General features: G+C 39.1%; 1 non-coding gene across 1 annotated transcript; it reads left to right on the plus strand.

Annotated features, from left to right (window-relative positions):
- Window positions 1–2,889: 2,889 nt before the first annotated feature.
- Window positions 2,890–2,996, plus strand: LOC141588977 (small nucleolar RNA R71). The gene has a single exon (XR_012519940.1). It is a non-coding gene; the product is annotated as a small nucleolar RNA R71 (small nucleolar RNA).
- The last annotated feature ends 5,342 nt before the right edge of the window (window positions 2,997–8,338 follow it).

The raw sequence follows: 8,338 nt of genomic DNA on the forward strand, positions 1-8,338 counted from the left end.
TTTCAGCAGCAGGAGACGGGCGGATTCCCTTGAAGACGCTCGGATTGTAGGTCAGTCATCTCCGAAGTTCCTAACCTGTGCTGAGACGAGCGGATTTCGCAGGAGACGAGCGTCTTTCAATGGAGACGAGCGGATTTCTCTAGAAGACGCTCGGACCCATAGTCAAAGTGAAACTTTTGATTTTGAAGCAGCCAGGACGCGCATAGTCCAACTGAGACGAGCGTCTTCAGACTGAGACGAGTGTCTTCCCCTGGGGACGCTCGGATTCATAGTCAGTGGGGATTTTGGAGTTTCCAGGTCTCCCAAGACGAGCGGTTAGGTGCTAGGATGCTCGGATCATGCTCAAGACGGGCGGGTTTCCACTGGGACGCTCGGATCACTCCCTGTACCCACGGGTTCACGTCCACCCGTGGGGATTCTTCATATACCAAGTCATTCTTCTTCATTATTATTTTATTCAACATTGTGGGTGCACTATGAAGGCTCGGGTAGCCTAGGCATTTACTATCCCCACACTAAGGCAAACACTACACATCAAAACACATTAAAATCCTCCCTCACTTTCTCTCTTAATAAATGATAATCTTGATCAAAGTATAAAAAATGTAAATATAAAATTGACAAAAATGCAATACAAGAAATAAAATGCAAGTTAAGAGTTAGAATATTTACAAACGGTGGTTTAGGGAGGACTCCACCAAACTCTCATTCTTGAATGAGATGTCAAGGGGACATAGCCAAGATGTTGTTGATGTTGCTGAACACCTTGAAGAAGTAGTCGAAGGCTTGTTCATTGTTATTATAAAGATCTTCAATAGACCTTTGCACATTGTGATCTTCAATATGGTGACTTGAGTCAAGATGGTCACCAAAGCCTTGGTCTAAAGTCATAACATTGCCAATGTAGGGATTGACTATTCCTTCAAATTCATCATCCCATAAACCACATACTTCACTAGCTTGCTTCCCAATAGTATCATGAGTTGATGGAAACAACTCTTCTTCCTTGTTATCATGGCCAATGAGGCCTTCTTGTTCTCTTGTCATGAGTGGTGGTGAGCTATTCAAGCTCTCTTTGCTTTGAAAATTTCCTTGCTCTTTGGATGGAGCATCTTGAAGATTATCCTTTTTCTTCTTCCATATGGGTGGTGATTCTTTACCCATAGCTTGTTCTTTGCATTGAGATGGCAACTTCTTCCTATCACTTTCTCGGCTATAGTGATCAACCTTGAAATATGTCTCGTGTAATCGGAGAGCTCTCATTGTCTTGGCAAGGTTAAAAGTAATCGTTTCATCTCCCACTTCAAGTGCGAGCTCTCCATGTTTCACATCAATCACCGCTCCCGCGGTATGCAAGAAAGGTCTTCCTAAATTGATAGGAATGTTGGAATCCTCCTCCATGTCTACAATGGCAAAGCCTACCGGGATGAAGAATTTGCCAATTTTTACGGGCACATCCTCCCATATCCCTAGAGGTATATTTGTTGATCGATCCGCCATTTGAAGAGTGATATTAGTGCACTTAAGCTCTCCCATTCTTAGCCTCTTGCACACTGAGTATGGCATGACAATTACACTTGCTCCAAGGTCACGTAATGCTTTGTTGATTGTAGTGTCGCCAATGGTGCATGGAATAGAGAAGCTTCCCGGATCTTTGAGTTTTGGAGGGGAACTTCCTTGAAGAATAGCACTACTCACTTTCGTGAATGCAATTTTCTCTAGCTTCCGGATGGATTTATTCTTTGTGAGAATGTCTTTCATGTACTTTGCATAGGCCGGAACATGATTTATCAATTCCGTGAATGGGATTGAGACTTCTAAGTTCTTCACAATCTCCATGAACTTTCCAAGTTGTTCATCAAACTTAGGTTTAGCTTGACGACTTGGAAATGGAAGTCTAATCACAATGAGCTCTTTTTCCTTAGCCTTCTCTTAATTTTTATTCTTTAAAACTTCTTGAATGGTGGTGGGTTCTTCTTCTTCCTTAGAGTTTTCAAGTCTTTTCTTGTCACTAGCCTCCACAACTTCTTCATCAATTGGCTTCTTCGGTCCTTCATACCTTGTACCACTCCTCAAATGGATGGCACTCATCGACTCATGTCTTGGGAGATTACCTTGAAGTGGTAATTGCCCTTTTTGTCTTTGAGAGCTAAAAGATGCTAATTGAGACATTTGGGTTTCCAACATCTTTGTGTGGGCTAGTATGTTGTTGATGGTGATGTGTTTTGCTTGGCTATCTTTTTGCATTTGAGTGAAAAATTCTTGTTGATTCTTTTGCATTTGGAGGACCGCTTTTTTAACATAAAAACCTTGGTCATTTGTTTGATTGTATGAAGGTTGATTTTGATAACTTTGGCTTTGATTGTAAAAGGGTCTTTAAGTTTGGTTTCTCATTGGAGGTGGAGTGTATGTTGGTTGAGGGTTTTGAACATTTTGGCTCTTGTATGAAAGATTGGGATGGAATTAGGTATTCTTATTGTAATAGTTTGATTAAGCGGTGTCATTCTTATATGCTTGGAAAGCATTCACTTGTTCACTTGTTCCCCTACATTCACTTTGGTCGTGTCCCAAAGTTCCAAAACTCTCACATACTCCACTTGGAATTGAGGATGATGCCACCATAGCATTAACATGTTGCTTGGGTGATTTGGAAGCTTCTTCAAGCTTAACCATGGCCTTCTCAAACTTCAAATTGATGGTGTCAATGTGAGCACTTAGTTGAGTACCCAATTGTGTGATGGAATCTACCTCATGCTTTCCTCCTCTAGTAGCCTTTCGAGGTCTACTATATTGCAAATTATGAACCACAATTTCGATCCCATGTTGAGGATATTGCGAGAATCTTCATAAAGACCATTCCGAAATTGTTGCACAAGGAACCACTCGCTAAGTCCATGATGTGGACAAGAACGACAAGTGTCCTTAAATCTTTCCCATGCCTTATACAATGATTCCTCATCTCTTTGCTTGAACCCAGTGATTTGGGCTCTCAACATATTAGTCTTCTCCGGAGGATAAAATTTCTTGTAGAAAGCAAGTGCCAACTTCTTCCATGAGTCAATACCAAGAGTAGCCTTGTCTAGGCTCTTTAACCATTACTTCGCGGTACCAATCAAAGAAAAAGGAAATAATACCCATCGGATTTGATCTTGAGTAACTCCGGTTTGAGAAATCGCATCACAATAGTAACAAAAAGTCTCCATATATGAATGAGGGTCTTCACTAGGCATCCCTCCAAATTAACTTCTCTCAACTAATTGTATGAATGCGGATTTGGCAATGAAATTACCGGTTAAATGTTGTGGTGTAGGAGTAGCATTTTGTAGGTTCTCCTCGGTTGGTACGGAATGTGATGAAAATTTAGGCATTGTGGGTTGATTTTGTGGTGGGTTTTGTATTTGGGTGTCCTCTCCTTCTCTTGCAAAAGGGTTGGTAAACTCAATGTTATTTGGTTGAATGTCCACAATCCCACCAATACCTACAACTCTTGAAGCACCTCTAGCAACTCTTCTATTGTTGGTTAAGGTCCTTTCAATTTCGAAATCAATAGGTAATAGATTACCTTGTGATATCCTAGTCATACAAAATATCAAAGAACTCGAAAACAATTAGAACAAACTTGAGGAGTTTTACTTCCCTAAGGTAAAGAAAGACACAACTAAGAACAATGAATGAAAATCAAATCAAGTTAACACCGTCCCCGGCAACGGCACCATTTTTGGCTCGGTAAGAAACTCGTCGTCAAAAGCTACCAACCAAAACAATATTTATAACTCTACAAAGTACTCTTAGCAAAGAGGCAAGTAAAGTTCGGATCCCAAGGGATGGGTATTGATGTAGGATTTTCAATTGTAAATGGTCGTGTCTTAGGGTGTCATGATTTGGGGTTGAGGTAGGAGAACAACTAAAAACTAATCAACAATAAAAACAAAGCAAGGTAAATAAATGGAGATGTAAACAATTGATTAAAAGCACTAGGGTGTCATGGGTTCATAGGGGATTCATGGGATTTGATCATACTAACATATTCTCAAATTATAAGCAAGCAATTATTGTTGTGATGGGATCGAGTTGGTGTATAAGCTCACAATCCCTAGGAAGGTTTGGGTCCCGGAGCTGAATTGGTTAAGATTGTACAACACCTACAAGTCGACTTAATTCTTCCTATTCAACTATATGCATGGTCTAATGAGGCTCGAGTTGGTGTATAAGGTTACAAGCCTCATTGAAGAGATAGGTGATGGATTAAAAAATGCAAGGATTCATAAGCTCGCATTTCATCAAAAATAACATGTGCAGAAGTTGAAATCACAACAAGCAAGCAAATAAATTATGAAAACATATTAGATTAAACATGAATCATTCCCCATGTTGGTTTCCCCTATTTCCCCATTAACCCTAGCTAAGGAAACTACTCACTCAATATCAAGTTTAACATGCTAACAAGGTTGTCAATCATATTAACAAGGCAAAACATGATAAACAAGTAAGAAAGATTAAGACCCTGTTTGGTAAACAACGGATTAATATTAGCAGAAGCAGATTTAGAAAGCAAATTTGACTAGCATAATGATTTAGCGGGTTTGACTAGCATATTTATTTAGCAAAATTGTTTTAGAGATGTTTGGTAATTGACACTTTTAGATTAGCAGATTGTTTAGATTCTTTGTAAAATGACAAATAAGGATATGAATAAATTATTTATTAAATATATAAAAGAAATGTTAGTATTTTTTAAGGGGGTAAATATGACAATATTTTTTCATTCTAATCCGCTAACCTAATATGCTAGTAGGAGCAGCATATTGCAAAATAGCATATTGGACCCCAATATGCTATTTCAATATGCCATTAACCAAACGCTCTAAATAGCATATTCGTAAGTCAAACATGCTAAACCTCTCCAATATGCTGAAATTTGGCCAATATGCCATTTACCAAACAGAGCCTAACAATAATTAAAACAAGGGTTAAGAGAATTATACCTATGGAGATTCCAAAATTATAATGCAAAGAATAATAGAAGTACTTGATGATTGATGGAAGGTTGTCAATCTCCCAATAAACCCAAATGATCTTCTAATTACCCAAAATAAATGATGAACAATAGAGAAATTAAGATGTGATTAATATTGATGAATTGTATTAAAACTAATTTTGAGATAATTAAGATCTAATTAAGAGAACACTAAGAATTGATTAAGGAAGCATAAAAATTGATTAGGAATTGATGCTAATCTAGGTAGTACAAAGGAGTATTTATACTAAGGATTAAGTACAAAAATTAGGGTTACTAAGGGCTTAAATGACTATTAAGACCCTTAAGAAAAGTTGAGGAAATGCTCCTCTTGGAGGAAATGACCATCTCCGTTTTTCTAGTCCCGCGTCAATCTGCTCGTCCCGCGCATCTTGAGTTGTGGCACGGTTGGTTCTGACTTGTGATCCGAGCGGATCAAAGATGAGACGCTCGGCTTGTGCTGCTGTGGGACGCTCGTCCTGGGCACAAGACGCTCGGGTTGTGCTGCTCAGAGACGCCCGGATTGTGGGCAATCTGCTCGGATCCTGGGACAGACAGCTTCTCTTCTTTTTGCTCCTTAACGATCCGCAAGAATCGTGTTGAGGATGCAAGGATCCTTTCATCATTGCCCAATTTACTTTATTATCTACTTAGGCCTTCTAGTATTGTCTTCTCCTTGATGCTTGGTCATTAGATGCGATCCATTTAGCTCCATTTCGCCATGTAAATGCAAGGTTAGCACTCCTTTCCTACCAAGGGGACAAAACCTCAAAGAAGCAAATTGGGAAACTAAAGATAGTAAATGACCCAATTATGCACTATAAAGCATGGGAACGAGGTAAATTAGGGGACTAAATGTGCTCAAATATGAGTCACATTAGTATGCCTCACTCGGTCGAGTATGCTCTATTACTCGGTCGATTGATCACAACCAGTAGTTACTGCTACTTACACCCCAAACAACACTCGGTCGAGTGCTTGGTTACTCGGTCGAGTACCCCCTACTCGGTCGAGTACCCGCCCTGCTCGGCTGAGTCATGCCAAAAATGTGCTGCAACTATCGTAAACATACTTCAACATGCTTTTATATCAAGATATATACATATGTACTCAAGATCTATCATATACGAATTCACAATTCACCCTTCATATATTACCATGTTCCAACACTTTCACCATTCATCCAACAACTCCACAAGATTCAAGTTATAGGTATCACACACACATGACTCAAACATACAACAGTTCCTAAGACTTCCCCATGTGACCGGCTTGAGATCGTAAGGGCCTCAATGCGACTTCGGGATGTCTACCTAGTCTTTGCGGCAGCTCCAAACAACTCTCCCAGGGTTCATTTTATTTAGACTCCCTATATTCATTGGTTTTAGGTTCCAGAATCGTCTCTCTGATACCACTTTGTGACACCCTCACATACAAAGGTGTCTTACCAGGACCACCCTAACATGAGAGACCATCACCATCTCGGTTGCCCGAGGTTAGTATATCAAAGTTACAAATCAAAAACACAATTATTAAAGTATAAATAATTAATGGTTACATGTTCCAAAATCCAAAAACCAAAGTAATTGTTACTAATGTTCAACAACTAAAACTAAAAGCTAAATCTCTTGACGACGGAAGCTAGACTCGAGTGATGACTCCCCATGACGGCCCCATAGCTATTGAACATAATCACCTGTCACAATCTGCTCACCATCCTCGAATGGATCACCACATATTTTATAAAACAACAACGGGGCCAGTTACTGTATAATCAAAATAAGACAAGTACAAAAGACAAACTGCTGATCATCATCCACCTACAACTCCAATCACATATCATAACTGACTACACACTACAGTGTGTAGCCCTGCCAGATTACCCATCGCAACAGATAATCCTCACCGCTAGTGGGGGACCGTAGCCTTACCCACCTAAGCCCCGCTCATCAACGAGCGATAACTCTGTTCATTAATGTGCACATCCACTTCTGTGATGGGTTCCACAGTGGGCAAAACTAGGGCGTGAAGCCACTCCCATAAGTGACTCCACTCAATCGAGGCTGCACCTCACAAACAACATCATCAACCATCCCAACACCATCACCAACTCCAATACGCCAACAACAAACAACAGATAATCAATCATACAACAATTATCACACAATCTTATAACAATTAAACAGTAAACTGAGTAGGGAAACCCTACCTTCGCACAACTTCAATTAGATACATAAGCAAAGCAATCTAGAACGGCTCCTCTACGAAGTCCTCAGCTAACAACAATCACATAATTCCAATTACTATATGCAAAACCCTTTTTCCCCAAAACACAATTTAGGGCAAGACCTTAAATGGTAAAATACTAGAATTAATGAAATCAAAGGCTAACCGACACCAACAATGCAATGAATGATGAAGAAGACTAGCTAACGATCCACACACTTGGGAGAGATTTGGAGAGGGGATTAGAATTACGTTAAAATGTTTAGGTTTTGTAAAAGTGATTAAAAACTGTTAAATGCGTCTTATATAACACTATTCATCTATAAATCAAACCGCGGAAGTAACACCCGTCAGACCGGATACTCGGTCAAGTATAGAGTATACTCGGCCGAGTATTCTCTACTCAGTCGAGTATTCCCATACTCGACCGAGTATTCCTGGGCAGTAAACTGTCCAGAAACACACAAACACCCTTACTCGGCCGAGTGAGCCATATTTGGCCGAGTAACAGACTTAGAAAACCTTGGTATTATAATAGCAACCCACTCTCTAAGATTTATTTCCGACTTTTCTGCAGCTTTCGTTCCATAAAACCCTTCGAGTCCAACTGTCACCATATGGTTTCGGTCAAAACATTTGTTATATACAGCCATTTCAGTTATCCAAGCATATCGTCAATCCAATCAGGTGAAAAAAAAATAAACAGAAATTAGTATCAACAAACTAGAAGTTTAGGCTAATCACAAAAGACTTTCACTATCAACTATGCAATTACACACCTGAAGAATAAAAGACGATAAATTATTAGATTCACATCTCGGTTTATTTATAAGCTCTCATGTAAAAAATGCAGGTTCCTCATAATATCTAACTCCGCTTATGAAGTTCTTTCTCTTTATGATAATTGGAAATATATAGAAAAAAAAAAAAAAAAAAGAGAATTAGAAAATCAAACGTGTATTTAAACCCGAACCACAAGAAATTAAGAATAACTAAAATCGTAACCATAAATAATTAACTACGAATAGTTACCTTGACATAATCTTTATTGTACCTTACCAACTTAAATTACAATGAGAAGTGTAAACAACTTAG

The sequence above is a fragment of the Silene latifolia genome, chromosome 6, assembly GCF_048544455.1.
Source record: "Silene latifolia isolate original U9 population chromosome 6, ASM4854445v1, whole genome shotgun sequence".
NCBI lineage: Eukaryota > Viridiplantae > Streptophyta > Magnoliopsida > Caryophyllales > Caryophyllaceae > Silene > Silene latifolia.